The 25362-nt window shown below is 35.2% G+C and overlaps 1 pseudogene; it reads right to left on the bottom strand.

Annotated features, from left to right (window-relative positions):
• Nucleotides 1-303: 303 nt before the first annotated feature.
• LOC129073639 (peptidyl-prolyl cis-trans isomerase A-like) overlaps nt 304-25362 on the bottom strand; it is a 34140-nt pseudogene continuing 9081 nt past the window's right edge.

Here is a 25362-nt window from a genome sequence, read left to right on the forward strand (position 1 = left end):
TGAAATTCTTTAGCGATGCATATTATAATGTAATTAACTGCTGGTTTCTATTATTTTTGGTAAAGTTGATTTTAATAATAAATGAGAAATTATATTACTTTTTTGTTGTCATTTAGTTTTTACTTCATAATCATAAATTTGACTCTACAGTCCAGCTAGACTTGGACAGTGTAGAACCCAATAAACTTCAGCGAGAGCAAGAATATTATAGAATATTTCAAATCAATGGGAATAAAGTATTGTACTCTCCTGAGCTACAGAAGGAATGGACTTGTGGTTAAGACAAAACATAAGTCATATTGATTAGAGCTGTCCACAGTCAGCGACAGTGATCTTTTTGCTGGTCTTGTCATTCCTACACCTAAAGAACTCCATGGCTACCACAATATCCATGTGGTCTTTCACCTTCTCAAAGACCACCTGCTTGCTGGCCAACCACTCAGTCTTGGCAGTGCAAATGAAAAAGAGGGAACCATTGTGTTGGGTCCAGCATCTGCCACGGAAAAAACTGCAGGACCCATGTGCTTCAGGATGAAATTCTCATAATCAAATTTCTCCCCATAAATGGACTCGCTACCTGTCCATTATGGCCTGTGAAATCACCATTCTGGCACATATATCCCATAAGAATTCTGTGAAAGCAGGAATATTTATAATCAAATCCTTTCTTCTCCATTCTCAGAACATGAAAATTTTCGGCCATCTTTGGAACTTTGCCTTCCAACACCTGTGAGATGTGGCCCAAGGGCTTGCTGTCCACAGCAATGACAAAACACCTAGCTAGGGGTGTTGACCAAGGCTGGACCCAGGTGGCTCTCGGGTGCCAGTGTTTTGTTTTTTTTAAGTGAAATTTCTGTTCACTTTCTTAGGCTATTTTTATTTGGGGAAATTTATCCTTTCAGATTAAGTCATGAGGGTCTTTAAATATATTTGTTACTTTTGTTTGCCCCCTTTGTTTTTCAGTTGTCTTTAAAATTTATGTCATGATTTAAATGTTGCTGCAGAAAATTTAGTTTTTAAGACTTCTCATTTTCTTTTCTTTATTGACCAATCTCATAAATGATTTTGTCCAAACTTTTTAAAAAGATTATTTATTTATTTATTTTTAGATAGTGGGAAAGAGAGGGAGAAAATAGAGGGGGAAAAACAGCAATGTGTATGGGTACCTTTTTCACGTCTCCTACTGGGGATCTGGTCTGCAGCCCAGGCATGTGCCCTGACTGGAGAAGGAACCAGTGACCCCTTGGTTTGCAGGCCGGCGCTCTATTCACTGAGCCACACCAGCCAGGGCTCCAGACTTTTTTCGATTATATTTGTACTTGTAAAAATTGAAATAGTGTATAAACATCTCTATACCTTTGTCCAGACTCATCAATTTTAAATATTTTGTCACATTTATTCTCTCTCTCTTTCTGTCTTCCCCCATGTCTACACACACCAAAGATGTTTTTATATTTTCAAGTCTATATATTACAGCATATGTCTAGGAATAAGGACTTTTTTCTATAACAAAATGCCATTATTGTATCTTAATTTAGCAGTAATAAATACTTTCATATCTAAGAATTTAGCACTGATAAAATAATATAATCTGTCATGTAGTTTATGTTCCAGTTAGTTTATTTATCCCCATTTTATACACACACACACAGATATATATACATACATATTTAAGTTTTCTTACCTAGGTGGGTAATCAAGAGTCATATATTACATTGGATTGTGATATCTCATTAATTACCTTAACTATACGACTGTCTCTGGGCTGTTTTTCTCTTTTTCTTTTTTCTTTTCTCTTTGCCAATAATATTGACTCGTAAAATGTTCTATGTGTCTGATGATTTTCTCATTAGATTCAAACAGTTTAGGCATTACGTTCAATCCATGACATTTAGTACTTCCCATTGCATCACACCAGGAAACACATCATGTAGTTTGTCCCATTGCTGGTTGTATTAAGTGTGATCATTTGTTTAAAGTGTTTTCCACCAGAGCTCTTTATTATAAAGTTACATTTTCCCCTTTATAATGAATAAACCATACGAAGAGTGATGATTATGTTGTGAAAATATCCTAATGGTTTTAGCAGCCAGTGATGATACTCGTCTGAATTGATTATTACATTGGTGGTTACAAATGGTGGCTTTTTAAAATTTTTTATTCTACATTTATTAGCAAACAGTCTTTTAAAAACAAGAATGTGTCTTGTCTGTTCATCCTCGTTTTGAATATCATGGAGGATTAATGGACTTTATTTTATTCATTTTACTATAATATATTATAGTCATTATTTTTATGCTCAATTTATCCCATATTTGGCTTCCAGGATTTCCTACAAGCTGGATGAAGAAGTCCCCATTGTTCTCTGAGATCTTCCTTGCTTTCTGACAAAAAAAGTTATTACTCACTCAGATAATTTTTTAAAGAGTTCTGGTTCCTTTAAGTGGTGATGAGAAACCTGATCTGGTTACTTTGCCCATGGCTCCTGTGGTTATATGCTTCTAGATCCGTTCAGAGGGCAGACCTAATGAGGAATATACCTAAGCATAATTTCATATCAATAGCTTCAAATCCAACACTATAGAGTTATTTCTCTCTTTTAAGTATACTTTATTGATTATACTATTAGAGTTGTCTCAGTTTTTCCCTTCCTTTTAGCCTCCTCTGCCCTGCACCCACCTCTAGTGTGCCCCTCCACTTAGTTCATGTCCATGGGTCATAACTATAAGCTCTTGGCTTCTCCATTTCCTATACTATTCTTAACCTCTCCCAGCCTATTTTGTGCCTACCGATTTGCTTCCTATTCCCTGTTCCATTTCCCCCCAGTCTCCCTGTTTTTCCATTCCCACTGATAACCCTCCATGTGATCTTTATTTTTGTGATTCTGTTCCTGTTCTTGTTTGCTTACTTTTCTTTTTGTTTGTATTCAGGTTCAGTTGTTAATAATTGTGAGTATGTTGTTATATTACTATTCATAGTTTTGATCTTCTTCTTTTTCTTAGTTAAGTCCCTTTAGCATTTTATATAATAATAGCTTGGTGATGATGAACTCTTTTAACTTGACCTTATCTGGGAAGCATTTTATCTGCCCTTCCATTCTAAAGGATAGCTTTACTGGATAGAGTAATCTAGGTTGTAGGTCCTTGCTTTTCATGACTTTGAATATTTCTTTCCAGCCTCTTCTTCCCCGTAAGATTTCTTTTGAGAAATAGGTTGATAGTCTTATGGGAACTCCTTTGTAAGTAACTGTCTCCATTTCTCTTGCTGCTTTTAAGATTCCCTACTCATCTTTAATCTTGGGTTATTTAATTATGATGTGTCTTGGTGTGTTCCTTCTTGGATCCAACTTCTTTAGGACTCTCTGAGCTTCCTGGACTTTCATGTCTGTTTCCTTCCCCAGATTGGGGAAGTTTTCCTCCATTATTTTTTCAAATAAGATTTCAATTTCTTGCTCTTCGTCTTCTCTTTCTGGCACCCCTGTGATTTGGATGTTAGAATGTTTAAAGTTTTCACGAGGTTCCTAAGCCTCTCCTCATTTATTTGAATTCTTGTTTCTTCATTCTGCTCCAGTTGAATGTTTATTTCTTCCTTCTGCTCCAAATCATTGGTTTGAGTCCTAGTTTCCTTCCCTTCACTGTTGGTTCCCTGTATATTTTTCTTTATTTCACTTTGCATAACCTTTCATTCTTCCTCTATTTTATGACTGTACTCAATCATTTGTGTAAGTATTCTGATTACCAGTTTTTGAACTCTGCATCTGGCAGGTTGTCTATTTTCTCGTGGCTTAGTTCTTTTTCTGGAGTTTTGATTTGTTCTTTCATTTGGACCATATTTCTTTGTCTCAATGCAGCTGTTACACTGTAAGGGGTGGAGCAAACCACTTCGCTGCATTGTGGCATTGTATGTGGGGGAAGGATCAGAGAGGGAACAATGCTGCTAGCTTGGTTCTTACCTCATTTTCAGTCACTTGCCCTGCTTCCCACAAATGGATTGTGACCTTTCTGGCGCTGATTCCATTGTGGGTGGGCTTGTGTATATTCTAGGATCTTGTGGGTCCCTCAAACAGACTCTCCTGTGAGACTGGGAGTTTCTCTCACCACCTCAAACCCCACAGGTTGCTTTAGCCAGAGGTTTTGAGGGTTTTGTTTCCAAAGCTGGAACCCTGGGTTATGTGGTCTGTCTCTCTCTCCAGTTGTTCCTCCTGGCTTATCTGCACACAAATGTGGGATATCCTGGTCCACCAGCCACTGCCTTGTTGTGGGTCCTTGCCGCCTGGTTTCCCATCTCCGCCCCTCCTACCAGTTTGGATGAATGTTTATTCTTTAACTCCTTGGTTGTAGGACTTCCATACAGTTCAATTTTCTGGCATTTATGGTAATTTTTTGCTTTTAAATTGGTCATTATCCTTCCTTTGGTTATGTGAGGAAGTGAAGTATATCTACCTATACCTCCATCTTGGCTGGAAGTCTTGTCTGTTATTTCTTATTTTTTATTCCATATTTATACAGCTCTTCCTATGGTGATGACCTTGACTACTAGAAATATAGTAACACATATTTTTCGTATCCTACAATAAAACGAAAATTTAAGAATTGCAATACCAATATCATGATCCAAACAAACATAATAAGTAAACCTGTTATGTATATTACAAACATCTGCATTTCTTTTTGATTTTAGACTATAGCCTACTAAGTGTATGGTTAGAACGAAGTGCTCACTAGTTTCTGTACTGTTACTTTCAATTTTTTCCTTATTATTTATTTAATTTTATTGTAGAAATATATAAAATATTTACATGTTTCAAAGTCTAAAGTAAAAACATTTTCTTAGTACACTCGTATTTTCAGATGTATTTCTTCTCTCCTCTACACTCCCCATTTGTGTATTATTTTCAGCAGTTTCTGGTTTATCTTTACAGAATTTCTTCTTTTAAAGCAAAGGGTGCATAGGAACACAAATACACACACACTCACCTAAGCCTCACCCTAGGCTAACTCAGCAGGAACATCAGGGAAAAGTTGCTATGAACAGATTAAAAAAAAAACCAATTTCTTTCATTATACTAATTTGATGCCAAGGCTGAGGGAAAATGTTCTAAAGGTTTTTAATCCTGTCTTCTGTAAATCCTGGGCTGCAGTTTTTTTCATTTCCAAGCCTCACAATGATGAAACTATCAAGCAAATCAAGAATGAATTCAAGTCAGTACTTTTAGGTGGGTAAGACAACCATCTGCATTGGTTGCTGTTTTCATCAGTCTACATCTATTAAAAGGCAGAATGATTGAATAAGTGTGTGAATGGGTGCAAACATGAATTATCAATGAATAGAGTGTGGGAGTTTTCTTTGATGATTTTTTAAGTAATCATGCATTCCCTGCAGTTCTCCAAGTAACTTATTGTAAAACACTGCAATAATATCATCAGTGCATTGATTCTAACACCCTCTTCCATAAGACTTTACGGCACATTTTTGTATTAACTGTATGGTGTTGGAGAGTATCGTTGAATTTTTCTGAACTTAATCTTTAACAAAGGGAAGTATAATAATGATGCCCTCACAGGACTCTATTGAATATATACATTAAATGTATGTAACATCCTTTACAAACTTCTCCTGTAGAACAGCAATATCTGAAAGGTTGAGTTTATGTCTTTGTATTTAAACTATAGCTGCACTCCTTGTGTTACGAATGCTCTGTGAATTGATATGTAGAGACCTAAGACCATCAGTATTATTTTTTAGTTATCATTAGATTTTTTCTAGTTTTCTTACTTTATATCATAATGTCTTGTTTTGCAGTATTTCAACTGATTTTCTTGGAAATAATTATAATGTTGCAAGCTGAGCATTATCACTTGACATAATAAAGAATTAATGAGATTATCTTTTTAAAATCTGTTTTTATGTAAAAATATCCCAGTAAAAATAAAGGAGGAGAGGGCTTCAAGATGGCAGAAGAGTGAATGGAAGTCACATTTACATCTTTCCAGGACCAATCTGGAATTGTGGAGAAAAAAACCTGGAAAACAGCAGAACAATAGTGAGAGAAGAGCCTTATAACCTCGGACAGACAGAAGAATCAGGTTTAATGCAACCTAACTGGTAAGGAGTGTGGTAGAGACTCAAGAAGGCGGGCCAGGCACCCATGGGCAGCAGCACCAGAGGGATATTTAAACAGCCACTTAGAACCCCTGAGAAGAGCGGGGTCTGAACCATAGGTGGAGATCTGCAGCCTACAGCACCAGAGCCCAAAAAGTACACCTATAACAGCCAGCTATGAAAAATGGCAGGGTTGCTGTCTGCCAGAGACAGGCTGCTTGAGATGCAAAGAGCTTTTTAAAGGGCCAATGCATAAACTTGTACTGGCAGCCACTTATCCTGGGCTCTGGCAAAGGCAGGGGAAGAGTGGGCTGGATCCACCTGAGGAGATACTGGGGAAGGCTTTGGGGAGAGAAATGAGAGAGTAGCCAACGAGGCCTCAGTGCTGACTCATCCCCCATTTGGCAGCTACTATGCTGCTATCTTTTTCAGGCAGATAATTCCCTTGAGTGGCAGCAGCTTGAGAGGACACAATTGCCCTGCACCCAGGGGGCTCTGCCCTGGCCTGGTGGTGGGCAAGCCAGACTGCTGAGTACAGAGTGGCAGTCACGGATAGTAGATCCCTGGCAAATAAGGATGCAGAGTGGTCTAGAGACACTTGAAGAGAGCCTGGAGACAGAGACATTATGGATAAAACTGAGGGACTAGCCAGCAGGGTCCCAGTGCTGACTCCTCTCCCATATGGCAGCAGCCACCTGGCTCAGGTAGACCACTATCCTGAGTGGCAGCAGCTTGAAAGGACACCATAACCATGCCCACAGGAGGGACTCTGCCACGCCCTCTAGTGCCTAAGCCTGACTGTTCAGTGCAGAGTGACTAGATTAAAAACTAGAGGAGACAACCACAGGCAGTAGACTCCTAGAAGTCTCTAAAAGACTGTTAAGGTCAGAGGGGGTCAATAGCTGACATCGTCAAAGGCAGATCCAGAAAGAAAAAAAAAAAAGCACAGTCTCCTACCATAGAAGTTCACACCACAAAGTCAAGAAGTCAAGACAGATCAAATTAAGAAGCAGAAACAAAAAAGAAGAGTCTCACAAATCATGGGAAGACAAAGAAACATCCCTGAATTGAAGAGAAAGAAAGAATCCCCAGAAAGAGAACTAAATGAAATAGAGGCAAGTAAACTATCAGATATTGAGTTCAAAACAATGGTTTAAGGAAGCTCAATGAGCTCAGTGAGCTCAGAGAGAATTACAAAAAACTACAGGGAAACTATGAGGAACTTACTGCAAAGTATATCAGCATGCAAAAGGACAAAGAAACTATCAATAAGAGACAAGAGGAAATGAAGAATACAATTTCTGAATTGAAGTATACAATAGAAGGAATAAAAAACAGGCTAGATGAAACTGAGGACTGAATCAATGAGCTGGAGGACAAGGTAGAAAAAAGCTCCCAGAAAGAGCAAAAAAATGGAAAAAGACTCAAAAAGAATAAACAGACATTGAGGGAAATACAGGACAACTTTAAACATAATAATATCCATATAATAGGGATACCAGAAGCAGAAGAACAGGAGGAAGGGATAAAGAACTTGTTTGAAAAAGTAATGATGGAAAACTTCTCTAATTGGAGGAGAAAAAATGTCACCCAAGTCCAGGAAGCACAGAGGATCCCATTCAAGAAGAACACAATGAGGCCTACTCTAAGACACATCATCATTAAAATGGCAAATACCAAAGACAAACAGAATCCTAAAGGAAGAAAGGGAGAAACAGGTAGTAACATATAAGGAAGCTCCAGTATGGCTAACATCTGACTTCTTAACAGAAAAAATACAAGTCAGGAGAGGATGACAAGAAATATTCCAAGTCATGAAAAGCAAAGGCCTGCAACCAAGACTGCTCTACCCAGCAAGGCTCTCAATTAAAATGAAAGGGAAAATAAGGAGTTTCCCATACAAAAGAAGGCTAAAAGAATACATCTCCACTAAACCAGTGCTGCAAGATATGCTAAAGGGGCTGCTTTAAGAAGATGAAGAAAAAGTGAGAAAGAGAGGAACACAGGTACGAAGGGAAAAAATGAATAAGTATCTATCAATAATAGCTTTATATGTAAGTGGACTAAATGCCCCAATCATAAGACATAAGATAGCTGAATGGATAAGAAAACATGACCCACACATATGCTGCCTACAAGAGACTCACCTCAGAACAAAGGACCTACACAGACTGAAAGTAAAGGGATGGAAAAAAAATATTCGAAGCAAATGGACAGGGGAAAAAAAATGGAGGTAGCAATACTTATATCAGACAAAATAGGTTTCAAAACAAAGGCCATAAAAAGAGACCCAGAAAGATACTTCATGATACTCAAAGGAAGAAACCATCAGGAAGACAACATTGTAAACATGTATGCACCCAACATAGTAGCACGCAAATATATAAGGAAAATCTTGGAGGACGTCAAGAAAGGTATAGACAGAAACACACTGGTAGTAGGGGATTTTAACACCCCACTGCCAATAATGGATAGAGCTTCCAGACAAAACATCAACAAGGATATTTTAGAACTGAATGACACATTAGATCTAATGGACTTAACTGATTATATCTACACATATAGATATATGTGTAGATGAATAAAACTGTTCATCCCAAAGAAGCAAAATACACATTCTATTCAAATGCACATGGGATATTTTCATAGGTATACCACATGATAGGACACAAAGCAAGCCTCAACAAATTCAGGAAAATTGAAATACTAACAAGCATTTTCTCATACCACAAGGGCTTGAAACAGGAAACCAACCTCAAAGAAAAACCTCAAAAACATTCAAACTCATGGAGACTGAATAGCATGCTATTAAACAAAGACTCGATCAATAATGAGATCAAAGAAGAAATCAAAAAGTTTCTGGAAACAAATGAAAATGAACATACAACAGTCCAAAACCTAAGGGTCACAGTAAAGGCAGTCCTGAGAGGGAAGTTCATAGCAGTACAGGCCTACTTAAAAAAGATAAAATATTTCAAAAAAACGACCTAACCCTACAGCTACAGGAACGGAGAAACAACAGCAAACAAAGCCCAGAGCAAGTAGAAAGAAGGAAATAATGAAGATCTGAGCAGAATTGAATGATGTACAGAGTAAAAGAACAATTCAAAGGATCAACCAATCCAAAAGCTGGTTCTTTGAAAAGGTAAACAAAATTGACAAGCCTTTAAGCAGACTCATCAAGAACAAAAAGGAGAAGACTCACATAGATAATATCAGAAATGAAAGAGGAGAAATCAAAACTGATACCACAGAAATACAAAGGATTGTAAGAAATTACTGTGGCTAATTATATGCCAAGAAATTTGAAAACCTTGATGAAATGGACAAATTCTTAAAAAAATATAAACTTTTTTTAAAACAGGAAGGTAGGGAGGAGGTTTCAGGGGAAAGTGGTGGTGGGAAAATAGAGACCAATGTATTTGAACAATAAAAAAAATTAAAAATATATAAATAATAAATAAATAAAGGAGGAGAAAATAACTGAAAAAGTAAGGAAATGTCACAAAAAAGTATTTTGATTTTTTCTCATTAGAATCAAAATAATTAAAGTGTCATGTTAATAAATGGAGTTAAGTATTAAAAAACATTTGATCAATCAACAAACATTTTAATGTGATATAAACTGAGGCTAGATAAAAGGATAATATGTAGGTCCATATACATACCACTTTTTTCTTTTGTCTTATTTATTTATTGCTGCTACTTTTTCCTTCTTCCAGTCAACCAATAGTTTTCTTTTAGACTTCAGACTGAGAATTTTGGTTTGGGTATGAATACACACACACACACACACACACACACATATTTATATACACACATATTTATACACATATATGTACAATTTTCTCTTTCTAAAATATTCAAGAAGTCCTGAAAAGTCAGAAATATTCATAGCTTATTAAAGAAAATAAAGATATTTACTTTGCAATTTCAGTTCTGTTAAAATACCTTTATAGACGAGCTTATGTCCACATGCCAGAAAAAATAACATTTATTGGTAAGACAGTAATGCAAGTACTACAGATTACTATGATAGTTTAAATTCTGAATAAGAAGGCCAACCACTTCAAATCAAGGTCAAGTTCATGGCCATGTGACCTGGACAAGACTTAGAAGGCCTTACACTCAGAAGGAACTATACTTGGTCTAATATTTTGTTGTCATTGTATTAAAATTCTTAATAATTTTTAAAAAGGGGCCCACATTCTCATTTTTCACTTGGCCCCACAATATATGTAGCTGGTCCTGACCAAAATCAATTATTTAGACAGCTTTAAAAAGTGGTCCTTAAAAGTAAAAACCAAGTGAAGATTAAGAAATCAATACTATGCAGGAACCAGTATAATTAGCAAGAGATTAAAAAAAAATCTATACAGCTTCAGTGGATGTGAAACATAGTCTAACAAAACTTAGCAATAATCATATGGGACCATCCTCAGCCATGTATAATCACCTCATTCCCTGAACCCACAAAGCAGTGTTAAGGCTTTGTTTCTTTTTTATGTCCATCTGAAGAAGAAAGGGAGTTGGTCAAGGGACTCAAAACATGATAATTCCACATAAGATTAGTTTTTAATTGAGATTTAAGCAAGACTGAGAGCACAAGAATGGGCTCACTTCTCCTTAAATGTTAAATGATGACCATGGAGAAATAATATTTTTGTGATAAAAGACATACTTTAAGGTAAAGTAACTATTAGGATACCTATTAGTTTTGTTTCATGAGAATAGTATTAATAGCTAATATGACATTGTCTTAGTCTTGTGCCACACATTATTTAAAGTGGCACAAATATATTAATTCATTTAATATTCAAAAATCTTATGATGTAGATACTAGTTATCATGCCATAGTTTAGAGAAAGGGAAGTAAGAGGCAGAAAGGTGAAGTAGCTTGGCAATACCCTGGCCAATGTTAATAGCAGGGTTCTACCCTGAGAACTGATGACAGCCTTGTTATTGACCTGCACATACTACATTGTCTCTTTAGCAAAAACGAATTATAGCCAGAATATCATGAAACCTTTGTTTTGTGACACAGGAGTCTAACTCAACATTTTCTAGTAATATATATCAAACCTTTGATTTCTGGCTGTTGTGTCTTTAAAAAGACCTTTCTAGGGAAAACAAAATCTCTTGTCTCAAAATTAACACAAAATTTGATTTATTGTAAGGTGTCCAGCCCCAAAAGCATACTTTTAGAGTCATCATTTAATGGTCTCACAGTCCTTTTTCTCCTGGCTCACTAGTCACCAGACTGAGGAAGAACGTGCATGACAAAGGTGATAATATTAGCCTAGACTTTAGGCTGCCTTAGCCTCCTCTGACAATAAACGGACTTTGGTCTCTGGGGGTGTCAGATGAGCAGCGACACAGATGCTAAACTTCCTGCAAATTAAGCACATGTAGGAAAAAAATTACAATTACAGCAAATGCCACCCTGCTAATGGTTTCAGTAGGAACATTAGTGAATTAAATGGGTATGGGAAACTAAATCTCTTAATTTTGCTTCTGTCAGAATGGCAAATTATCTATATTTTATCATTTCTTTAGTTTTTGTATATACCACAGTGGGCTTTTTCTTTAAATCAGTTCACAATATTGTTCTTTTTTTCCTTCTTTAGAATGATAGGATACTTGTGTGACTGGCTGAATAGCCATTCAGAGCTGACCTCTGCTCTAGCCAACTAGTGCAATTCATTGATGGATAATTCAACATATTTTTGTATCTGTCAACCTAGTTTTATATCAACATCTGCCTTGACAATTCAGGGAGAGAAATCAGAGCATATTTATTTGGGTCCATGTGCAAATGAAAAATTTAAGAAGTACATGTTAATTGTCCAGCTTAACAGCTAGGTGTGATGGGCTGTGTGCTGAACCATCACCTGCCACTTTCTCCAGCTGGTGGGTTTATTTTTATCCTCTCTTTGTTCCTTGTCAGTTGTTATATAGCACCATTTCTAATTGTAGAAATTGATTCATCTGTAGCTGGTGACTAGAGTACTACATAACAATTGGCAAAATAATTGAAATGGGATGTCAGAGGTAAAAACACGTGGCTCTGTCAGCTGTGTTTGGTAAAGAGCCTAATTGGAGATTTCTTGTTCTTTAAAGCCTTACATTCCCTGCTGGGAACCGTCCTGTCTGGTTTCAGGGACTGTAGCCTCCCCAGTGGGCAAGAGGGCCCCAAGGTTGGAAATAACCAAGGAGGCCTTTGGAAAACAGGCCACTGAGGAGATGAAACCTGTCCCCCTGGGTTCCCTGCCTCCCTCACATTACCCTGCTTGACCCTGTGATGGTTGGTTAGTCAAAGATGGGTAAGATTCTTCAAGGGGAGGGACAACCTAAGCCAGAAATGGAGGGCATGGGCAGCAGACGAGTTCTTGGGGGACACGAAGAAAGGGCAAAAAGGCCTGGACCTGTCACCTTGGCCTGGACACAGCTGGAGTCCTCATTCTATCTGAAAGAAGTCTCTTTCTCTCTTGGTGGCTCTGTCCCACCTGCCAGGCTCACGCTTGAAACAATATTAAAGGCAGGTACAGCCCTAAACTGGATCAGGTGGTTCCCAGGGACAATCAGGCCTAGAAGTAAGTTCTAAGTATGCTTTGTTCTTCCCTCAAAAGCTATGATAACCAGCTCATTCTGGGAAGGAGATTTACATTATTCATAGATCCTGACCTGAGGCAGATCTCTTGTGTTCCTTCAATTGTTATCTATGATCTCTATTTTCTGTAAACATAGCCTTTTGACATTGATTGATGAGTTTCATGGTGTACCCCTGCATATATTGTTCTCAATAAAAGCCTTTGGACACAGGGGTCCGGGGCCTTCTCTCCTAGAGGGAAGAGCCTTGTCCCCTCTCCTGGCAAGCAGAGAAGTGTTTGTGATGAATTGTGTTTATTCCCCGCATCCATGACAACCCCAGGAAGGGCTCTGTGGGATTCAGAGTCCTGCTCCCTCTTCAGCTGGTTCCAGACAGTGACCCTCAGACCCAGGAGTGCCCCGCACATCACTCCCATGACAATTCCTTAAAAAATTATGTGCATCTTATTTGTGTTTAACATTTAAATAATTCTGAAAACTTCTTTGGAAGCCGAACAGTGATATTATAAATCCATATCACTCTTTTTCAAAAATCTTCTGTACCATTTTCTAGAAAGTTGTTTAAAAATAGCACTTTCTCTATTGTCAGATATGATATCAAATTGTTTGTATGATATATGCAGTTTTGGCTTTTTAGTACATGCAGATTAAGATACTATACAGTGTGATATGAGCTATTGGGAAGTCTCATGACCAAATTTCAATTCTTCTATACCTCGTTAATACAATGTGTGTGTTTACTATTTTTTAACTTGCTTTTTGTGAAAAGTTCAATTGGATAAACTCTATGGCTTTTTGCAGTTGTAGGATTCCATGGCTAACTCATCAGTCAATGAAGCAATGAGTACATACGAATCACATAGAAGTGCTTGTTAAAAATGTAGATCCTATACTACATATCCACATACTCTGTTTTCAAAGCTCTATGTGAGAGCCAACATATGTGCATTTTAATATATTTCCAGAAGTTATTAATTCAGGTCCTTTGCAAACCGTACTGTGAGAAAAATTGCCATAGAGTCACTTGAGATGCTTATGACTTAATCTTCTATTGCTCCTTATCATCTTTATAGTCAGCTAAGTCTTATGAAACTTCAAAAAGTTTGTGAACACTGCAGTTGACATTGGATATAGTAACATACCTAATACCTGGTAACTACCATTGGGAGATTACAATTAGGTAATTGATGGATGGATGTTAACAGGAAGAAAAACAAAACAAAACCCAAACCCCCCCGCAAAATGAAGAGTAGAAATAAAGTGCTAAATGAATGATACATGCAAAAGTGTCATAGGGTTTAGTGTAGAATTGGCCACTTGAGATTTCAGATGTAGGTAAAGGCTTCCTGAAAGAAAGGATCCTTCATTTCATCTTGAAGTAATAGATGGACAGAATGGAAGAAGAAGCTTCAGACAAACAAAAAAAAATTAGCAAATGAATAGAGATGGAGATGCATAATAAAAGGAGAATAACAAGATAACACTGTTAGAGGTCTATGGTTAAAAGGAGCAAAAACCAATTAAATATAGAAAAAGAAAATAAGTTCGGAGGGTTTAGTCATTAAAAACACATGCATTTCCTATTTCAGGGCCATGTAGACATGAGGTATGTGACTGTATTTGTGTGTGTGTATTTGTATGTGATGTGTAACCTAAAAACAAGGACACACATTTTGTTGTATAACAATAGTAATGTTTTTAAAAATATTTTATTTATTTATTTTGAGATAGAGGGGAATGGAGGGAGAAAGAGGGAGAGAGTCAGCCATGTGAGAAAGAAACATTGATTGCTTACTTACTCTATGCTCCCTGACCGGGGACTGAACCTTCAACCTAAGCATGTGCCCTGACCAGGGATTGAACTGGTGACCTTATGCTTTGTAGGATGATTCCCAACCAGCTGAGTCACAATGGTCAAGGCAATAACATTAATTTTTAAGGAACTGTAATGAGGACTTCAGTTTCCAATTCCACATGTAAGGAGCTTAGAAGATGCCACTCAGGCCTAACAGGTAAAACATTGAAAACACCGAAAAATCAACAATTCATCTTGGATGCATACCAGAGGGAAGGACACAGGGCAAAGCACAACTCCCAAGATAGGAGAGACAGACAGGTAAATAGAGAAAGCTGCAGCTTACCAAAGCAGAGGGTGAGGAGTAGGGAACACTGTGCAAATCTGAACTTTGGTAGAAACACATGAACTGTAATTGACAAACTGCTAGAGTCTCAGTGGACAACTCTGAGCATTAAATACTCAAGGGAGACCTAGTTATAGAGGAATCCTCAGGGCAGTATGAGGTTTACATCCAGAAACTTGACCAAATTTCCACAGTAAATATTAAAGAAAAACCCTCACATGCTTCCAGAAGGGCAAGGGGAAAAGGTAACTTATTGAAATAACCCAGAGCACTGTTTTTAACAAGACTCAACAACAAAAATTAAACAGTCTAATAAAAAAAGGGCCAGAAACTTTAAAGACACCTCTCTAAAGAAGATATGCAGATTAAAAATAAGCCTATGAAAAGATGCCCCCCATTATATGTCATCAGGGAAATGAAAATTAAGATGACATTAGATACTGCTATACACCTATTAGAATGGCCAAAGCCTGGAACAGTGACAACACCAAATGTTGTGGAACAAAAGGAACTCATTGTTGGTGTGAATGCAAAATGATACAGCCATTTTGGAAGACAGTTTAGCAGTTTCTTATAAAACCAAACTTACAATCCAGAAACTGTGCTTCTTTGTATTTACCCAAAGGAATTAAACATATGTCCACACAAAAACCTGTACATGGGTGTTTATAGCAGCTTTATTCCTAATTGCCAAATTTCAGAAGCAAACACAATGTCTTTCAGGCAGCGAATGGATACATAAATTGTTCTACATCCAGATGATAGAATATTATTCAGTGCTAAAAAAATGAGTTATCAATCCAAGAAAGGATGTGGAGAAACCTTAAATGCATGTTATTAAGTAAAATAAACCTATCTGAGAAGGCAACAAATTAAATGACTTTTTGGAAAAGAAACTGTGCAGAAAATAGAAAAATCCTTAGGGTTGTGGAGTGGGAGCGAGGGGAAGAACAAACAAAACACAAAGGATTTTTAGGGCAGTGAAAACACTCCATATGATATTATAATGGTGGATACATGTTATTTTACATTTGATTAAAACCATAGAATGTACACCAGGAGAGAACTCCAATGTAAACTATGGATTTTATGGTTTTGATGTCAAGCAGGTTCATCCTTTATAAAAATATACTATTCTTGTGATTGACGTCAATATTTGGTCAGGCTATGCATGTATGGAAACACAGGATATGCGAGAAAGCTCTGTTAACTTCTCAGTTTTGTCATAAACCTAAAACTCTAAAATATTCAATAAAAACAAAAGTTGTAATTAAAGATAGGCAATTGAGAGATATACAATTTCTTATATTCAGAGTTGTAGAAATGTGTTTTTAGAAAGAAACTAATTCATCTCCATAATAGAAGTATTTGATATGATCTTAAACATACTAGGAAGAATCAGTCAGAACCTAAAGTGCCTCGTTTCTTCTTTTGTCTCTTTTTTATACACTGACTCACTTATCTCCCCTATCCCTATCTTTTTCAATTATTAAAAAACTAGACTGAATTTATATTTTCCTTTTTCAAGGGACTAGGATTCTGAGAAAAATAGAGTGAGGCCCCTCTGGATAAAATTTTCACAGATGAATCCATAGCTGGATGAGGGGGTGGAGGACCAATGATGTGGTCAAGAATAGGAGTTTCATAGCAAAAGTTATATGGGCAAGAAAAGGATCCTGAAATGTATGTAGCAAAAGAGTACTTAGGCAGCAAGAAATAAGAAAGAATGCTCAGTTAAATTTAATTAGTGAACATTAATCAAATGTATATTACTCACAAGGCACTGAGGCAATCACTTTGAAGTTTTCCCATGGTTTTATATTTTCTTGAACTCGCTATGTCTTTCAAAGTTAGTTTAGATTTCTGCCATACGACATGTAAAAGAAAGATAATATTTCAGCTGAGAAGGGCTTTGGATAGCATTAAATAATTTGAATTTATCCTGCAGACAAGGGTCAGCCATTGAGCGATTTTGAGCACAGAGAACAGTTGGGCAAAAGACTGTTCTCAATAGGTGATCCTATTGACATGCATCCAGAGACTGGAGGCTGCCTAACCAATTGGGTCGTTATTACAATTGTCCAGCATGAGGTTTGCCTGGGATAGTAAAATGGAAAATAAGGGTAGACTTGATTGGAACTGAGATGCTAGAATGATTTGTTCTCAGTGTCTGCCTATATGTCACGTAGAGGTATCAGACAGAGTCAAGACTTGAGTGCCTTAGCAACAGGTCTTTCTTTAACAAATACTGTCATGTTATTTTGACCACTCTGTTTTTTCCTTCATCAGCGATTATCAGAACATCTAAGCATTTTTCTTTATCTCTGGTGTCCACATTGAATATTTGCCTTTGGTTGAACATCTTCCTCAAAGTCTTTTCTACTAATATTGAAAATACATTTCTTTTTAAGAGATTTCTTGCCATCACTGAGGAAACCTTTAAAAAAATTTAAAACAAAAATTTAAAAATTAAAATCTCTTTTTCCCAAGATCTTTCTGATGCCAAAATGGCCAAGTTGTCTATCTTGTTGTCCAGGTATTTTTAACAAAACAAGATATTTAAACCAGTTAAATCATTCTCCAACAATGTTAAAGTGAAAATAACTTCAACCCATGTTATTATTCATCTGAAGAGTTTAAAACGCCAAAACTTTTCCTTTTGAAATTGTGAAAATAAATTAGAAATAAAAATCCCCTTTAAGCCAAAAACAGGACAAGAATGTTTCACTGTGCTGGTTCAGGGTAGCGTAACTTTTAGTCTCCTGAGCCCTGAAATAACAACCATCACCCATGGGCCACAAAGCATTGACTGACTTCTTTTTACTAGATGGTTTGACCCTGGAAGTGTTTGTTTAAACAAAGGGGGAACTTAAAAACAAAAAGGATGTTTAATGATGTTTGTTGAAGAAGCCAAACAAAACACACTATTCACGGGTCAAACAGAGAGTGAAAAATTTCTATGTGGTATTGTGTTAAGGGAGAGGAGGAGGCAACTCATAATTATGTTTGCTACATTCCAGCATTCACTTACTTGGTGGTTCACATAAACTATCTCATTTAATTCTCAAAACACCTACAAGATATTTTCCATGACTATTTAACATGAAGTTATTTACTTTTCCCTGGGGTAGTGTCAGGATAAAGGAAATAACTTATACAACCCATAAATATTTTGTTTTAGTACTCAAATATTTATTTCTATATCTCCATTAATCATATATATCCAAAACATATTTCTCGACATGGATTCCATATGTTTTTCCTAGAAACTTTATAACTACTAAATGTTCTATTTTTTAAATATTTTTGTTAAAAGAGAAAGCAAGGTATATGATAATTGGCAGGTACAATTCAAACAGTGCCAGGCAGTTGCTATGTAGAAAAGGGGTACTATGATCAAATTGTTATAAAGGCGATATAAAAAAAGTAAGACTTGGAGCTGTTAATGTGCTAACATGCATTGTGGATCTGCGAGAAGGGAGACAGGTTGGGGAATTTATCGAAATATGTAAAAAAAGTTGTTGAGCACCCAAGAAATATCCATTAGTTTATAATGCAGAGAATGTTCACTTGCATCATCAACTTTAGTAATAGAATGTTGTCTTGTGTACACATAGACAATAATTTATTCAGTTAATCTCTTATTGTAGAACATTTAGCTTATTTCCCAAATCTTGCTATTTTTAAACTGCCATGATAAACATTTTATACATATATATATTATTTATCTATACACATTAATATGTGAATGTATAAATGTTTCTGTGTGTTTCTGTATGTATATTCTTGTAATTTTCTGTAATTTCCTTAACATAAGCCCCTAAAGAGGGGCTTCTAGGACAAAGGACATGTATAGTTTTAATATACATTGCAAAACTGCCTTCAAGAAATACTACTATTATTTATACTTCTGCTAGAAGTATGTGAGCAGGCCCTCATATATCCATCATAACTTCTTATTCTATTTTCCCTAATTTTTGTTAGTTGTAGGTAATTTTATAATTTAATGGACCAATATTATATATTTGTATTACTTTATAACAAAAATATATTTTATATGGTCTTTTAATATAAATTTAATTATATATTAAATACATTATTTAATATGTACTTTATAAAATGTATAGGTTATCATACAGTATTAAGAAAATTAAGATAATATATCTAAAGTAATATGATATGATATATATTATATGATATATCTAAAGTAACATACATCATATATTATATTTATTATTATGATTACATTATTGAGATTTATTATTTTAATTTATTATATATAAATGTGTGTTATAAATATATGTATACATGTATTGTATAAAATGCATTAATATATAAGTACATACAATATCATATTTTAAAAATACAAAAATATATGATTAATCATATCACATTATAATATATTACTTTGTAAATAGATTAAATATAAGTACATCTTATATAAATATATATTATATATTATATAATTTTTATTTCAACTTTGCTACCCAGGAAGATATTAAATACAAGATACTGTCCTAAAACTGCTTAACAGATGTTGTACTGGCATAGGCAATTCATCCAAATAATAACATCCAACATTTTTCCATCTATTTATTCGATAGTCCCTAGCAGTCACATAGAAGAAGAACGTTAAAAGTTTATAACTTCCAGAATATAAGCACATTTAAGATTTTAAGATTCAGGAAGATAAAGTGGGCTCCACAGGCTATTGAAAATACGGCATATCTGTCTTTCAAGATTATGAGGTTAGCTTCTGCTCTTAGCTTCCTTCTATAAAGTGAAAGTGGTAAGTCAAATCTTGGTGAAATATAGCCTACTATCAACAGGGCTATGGGGAAGTCTAGCAAGAGTTGCGACCCACTCTTCAGCAGTGGAGCTTAAAGGAGCCCAGTGCCATTCAGAACTGTGAAGGATTTATGTTGAAATACATTCAAAGAACTAATTAAACTCCTTACAGTTTTCCCATTCCTTCCCTCTCACTGTCTTTTAACTTTTCTTTCCCTATGTCCATGCTCAGGATCTGATGAACTGAGCTTCCCAGCTACTAACATAATAAGGGAAGAGAGAAATCTTAACACTGAAGTGTCACAGATCTGAAGTGTTTGTCATGTCAATGAACGATATTTTCATTTGCAGGAGTATAGCTAGAGAGGACACCTTTCTGCCCATCAAAGTCATTCTTGAGTTGTAGAATTTCAGTAACTTTGACACCAGGTGAAAAAGGTACTTATTAACAGAGAGCTTTCTAAACCATGCTCAAATAATAGTTATATTGATTACTATGTCTGACAGTAAGACAGTTAATGATACAAAGACTTACTAAGCCTGCGTTTCAGAAACTGATTTTGCATATTATAGATAGCAAATACACTGATCTAATACATATGTAGAAAATGGTAAATAGTTGAAAACATAATCTGATAAACACTTTAAAAATAATTTCTCTCTCCTGAAATTTTAACTTCTGGCCACATGAGTTTTGTGAATCATTGAACTTTGAAATCAGAAGTCAAGCTATAACTTTTAGAGGCCCCTTGGGCTAATATGATAGTAAGCAATTTTGTTTTCACATTACTGCAATTTATCAAGTCAATAATGTAGTCTTGGCAAGTGGGATTTACCCCTGTGTAATTAGACCCCCCCAGGGCTATTAGTCTTCATTATTGGCCAAAATAATTGCTACAGGAAGATGAGCTATGTAGGACCTGTTGTGCCATTGAACTTGTAAGCATTCTGAATATACCAATCTGCCTCTCCCCACTTCTCAGTTGCTGTCTTGAGGAGGCATTTTAGGATTTCATGCTGCCCAAAGTGGAATATTCAATAGCCTGCCCACCAGGCCTAAGAAAAATAATATTTCAAAGAAATAGCTCTATCAAGAGGAAAGACTAGTAAGCTGATATATTGTATGTAGAGTTCTGCCGGCAGCAGCAGTAGCTAAATGCAATTTTTGGCATTCTTAGTGTTGCCTAATAAATGAACTAGGTTGGTAAAAACATCATTCTTTACCAAATTGGTGGTATTAGAGTAATTTTTAAGGCTCTGACCACTTTTAAATATGTAGAATTTTATACTGTTCAGTGACAGCATAGAATGAGTAACTCATAACTACTTACTGCCTATACATGTTTGCAAATGAACCTTACAGAGAAGGAATACCACCAGGTAGAATGATTATGTATATGAGAACCAAAATTAATTTTAGACTGTAATAAAAATTAAAGAAAAATATTTATTTGAGAAAAAGGACTTGCAGCCTGGGAGTCATCAATCCAGGTGGCAACTTAAATTGTATTCTACAAAGACAATGGAGAGGCCTCTTTTATAAAGAAATTTTCTACCCAGGTTCACAGTTAGGTCCGTTTTATGTAAATGAGGTTTCCAAATCGTGCAGTTTTGGTTAGACATGTCAGGTCTTAGTTCATTAATAGAAGGACAAAACCAGAGTTTCCCTTATAACAGTTTATTCAGATGGCATGAATAAGGCAGGCATAGTGCAGGAAGTGGAGAGTTTAGTTTGAGGTTCTTCTAGGCATACAGAGTATGTGAGAAAACTCTGTCAGCAAATGTCTGCTAGGCTCTTATTATTTGCAAAATTTGAGCTCTGTCAATCCATCTCAGTAGATGAATTCCTTCTCAGAGTTCACAGTAAATGACTCTTTCTTCCTGGGGTTCACATGGATAATATACAGGGCAGGTCAATTGTGTATAAAGGGCCATAACAGAATCATTATTGTTTGATAGCTACCTAGTCAACTGATAGTGCAGATAAAATTGATTCCTGTCCAGCATCCCCACTTATCCCAGTCCTCATTGATCAGGTAAAGTAGTATTCCATTTTTTGGGGGCAAAGGATATGAATTACATGCCTGAAAAAACTTGGGAATAGCAGGCAGTTTCAACAAACAAGTCAGATTGAGGACATCCTATGGAGAGAGATAGATACTTGCTTTGTTTCTGATACTGAAAATTGAGTTTCCACTGAAAAGGGGAATCGATCAATTATCACAAGTATTCAGTCATTTCTGTAATCTCCTGGTTTCAAACATTATTTATTTTCTCATTGCTTGACAAACCTACCTCTTTGCGTAGACCTGGGTAAGTAGAACACTTATGATAGGTGTAACACTCTAGAAGGCCCAACTGTGTCTTCTGGTCAACCTTTCCCATGGACTGTGGTATTTGTGGACACTAGAGGATAAACTCACTCAAAACCTGAGCACCTTCCTTCACGAGATGCTCCACGGCTTTTTCTGGAAATTCTATGCAAATAGTTCTTGAGTAAATTTCCAGGACATGTGAAGTGACTTGACTAGCTATTTTCTCTGGAATATTATGTTAGTGATGGAGAAAACAATAGAATGCAATATTTACAGAAAAAGGAAGACATAGTTTCACAGGTGCAGAGAATTTCTTGTAGTTATTAATAATTAGAAAGAACACAAATAAAGCATAATTAATAATAAATAATGCTTTAATGGTCAAGTAAAATCAAACAGTTCTACAAAAACTCAATAAGAAAAATCAATATAATCATCATTAACAGCAGCTTAACTATAAGTAACCAAAAATTTGAGTAGACGCCTCGTCTCTTCTATGAGAATAGACATTATATAAAAGATACTGTTATATAATTATGAGAAGAAAATATCATACATAAATTTTAAAAACTTGGAAGGAGGAAAACTGACCTATATTGGTCCATGATCTAATTAATGGAGTCTGTGAATACATGACTTTATATGACAAAAAGGACTTTGCAGACATAATTTGGGATTTTGAGATGGGGATTATTTCGGTGGGCCCTTTTAATTTAATCACATGAATTCTTAAAAGTGGAGAAATTTTCTAGGTTACGATCAGGGAGAAATGTTAAAATCGAAAAAAAGTCAGAGAAACGTGTTGTTTCTGGCTCAGAAGATGGGGGATGGGGCTTCAAGCAGAGGAATGCAGCGGGCCTTCAAATACTGGCAAATGCAAGTAGACATTCTGCCTTAGAGTCTCCAGAAAGGACCATAGTTCTGGAGATATTTTGATTTAGCTTACTTGTCAAACATAATATACATAAATGAAGATAATAAACCTGTGTTGTTTTAAACCCTTAAATATGTGGTAATTTGTGATGATAGCGATAGAAGATCTCGGTCTTCTCTATCAAGAAGTTATCACTTATTCGCAAAATCAATGTCTAAATATTTGTGGATATTTTTGTCTTATAAACTGCTACAAAATCACTTAAATATTTAATCCAACCAAAAAAATGTGAATATAAATGATGAATAATTATAATAGTTGCCATTTGTTAAATGAGTTTATTATGTGCCAGGAGTATGATGAATTTTTTAGATACGCTAATGTGATCTCAAAACAACCCTAGGAGGTGTTATTTTTAATCTTACTTTATTCATAAAGGAATTTAATCACAGAGACTATACATTTTTCTGCATAAAGAAAATAATTTTCATAACTAGTAATCAGAGCACATATAATGCCAATCCATATTTATCTGACTTAAACATCCTTACTCATGCCTTATGTTTCTCTCAGGACTAGGGAAGTCAAAGTAGGAGAACTTGTGATGAGCCATAAAATCAGTTAAACACAGAGGAAATAACACAAATATAAGAAATATTGAGACAGATGTATAAATTTAAAATGGTAAGAATTTTTAAAAATATCTAAAGTATGTATTTTTTATTCTGGAAACACAAAAAAAGATAAAAAAGTAAATAAATTACTTTTTTCTTATTATAAAGGTAAATAAGTCAGTTTATTTTTAAAGTTGATAATTAAAGATAATCTAAAATATTTTCATTTCAAAAATTACATAGTTATCAAATTCTGATATAGTTTTTCCAAAATATTAAAGTAACATATTTACCATAGTAAACACAGGAAACAAAAAGGAGGCATATATAGCAGAAATCATAGAACAACATATATTTTCACATCAAATATATTCATTAAAACAATGTATGTAATTATGTCCTTCTGTGAGTTAGAGTGAAATAAATTCTATGAGGAGGTCAGAATTTCCACTTTAACCCCCCAAAAGAATCAAATCAACCGGAGAAAAAAATATCACAAGTAAATTTCTACTCAGCATTCAGAAATGTATTTCCTTCTATACGAATAGCACTCTTGGTGTCTAAGCAAAGAAACACAAACAGGAAGCTCTAAAATGAAATGACCATCAAAGATCATTGACAAATTATTTAACTTGAAATCTGAGTAGGAAATACCTCTGCCAGCTTGCCCTTCTTTGTGAGAGGCAGCGATGCCCTGGATGTGTGTGTGAGCGGGTGGAAGGAAAGTGCATATTCCCCTTACTTTTGTACAAAATTGACACAGTTTAGTCAAAAGACAACATGAATCTTTTATCATATTCTCCTGAATGTCTATGACCAAATAATATACAAGGTCACTTACACCTTCTATTTAAGTAAACAATAATCAACAAACAAGCAAATCCAAAAATAATCTGAACAGGACAAAGGGTTTAAATTGTTAAAATATACAATTCACATTAAATGTGCAAATATTATGAATGAACAGCATAGCACCAAAATACACAAAGATTTGTGTCTTTGATAAAATTTTCTTAACTTTACCAGAGTAGAAATTCAAACATGAAAATAAAAGTCCAACAGATGTTAAAGTAACTGAAAGTATTTATTTAATTGTTAAATTATGATGCTTTTATTTTACTCATAATATAACCTATTGCCTATATACCAATTAAATTATTACAAAAATGATAATATATTAGTTATTGATAAAATGCAATTAAATTCTGGGGGCAAAAAGAATATAACTAGAGGTTGGAAAATATTTTATTAAGAGAGAAGAAAATTATTTGCATGTATATATCAGAAATGGTTTGGAAATAAAATATTGAGTTGGCCAAAAATGTACATTCTTTTCCATTGTATGGCTCTAGTAGTGCTTAGTTGTCTTTAACTTCATTTAAAACAGCTTTATTAGATTGTATTATGACAGTTGTCATGTCATTATCCATTAAAAATACTTATCAAAATTGGTGAATTTTTGTGTAGCCATTTTAATATCATAGATGGAAGAAAAAACATTTTTAGCATATTATGCTTTATTATTTCAAGAAAGGTAAAAATGCAATTGAAATGCAGGAAAAAAAATATTTTTGCAGTGTATGGAGAAGTTGCTGTGATTGAACGAACATGCCAAAAGTAGTTTGTGAAGTTTTGTGCTGGACATTTCTCTCTGGATGATGCTCCATGGTCTGGTAGACCAGTTGTAGTTCATAGCGATCAAATTGAGAACAATCAACATTATAGCACACAGGAGATAGCCAAAATGCTCAAAATACCCAAATCAAGTGTTGAAAATCATTTACACCAGCTTGGTTATGTTAATTGCTTTAGTGTTTGGGTTCCACATAAGTTAAGCAAAAAAACCTTCTTGACCGTATTTCCACATACAGTTCTCTACTTAAAGTAATGAAAATGTTCTGTTTCTAAAACAAATTGTG

Source organism: Pteronotus mesoamericanus, unplaced genomic scaffold (genome assembly GCF_021234165.1).
Source record: "Pteronotus mesoamericanus isolate MK-2021 breed Mesoamerican mustached bat unplaced genomic scaffold, CSHL_Meso_final contig_42, whole genome shotgun sequence".
Lineage (NCBI taxonomy): Eukaryota > Metazoa > Chordata > Mammalia > Chiroptera > Mormoopidae > Pteronotus > Pteronotus mesoamericanus.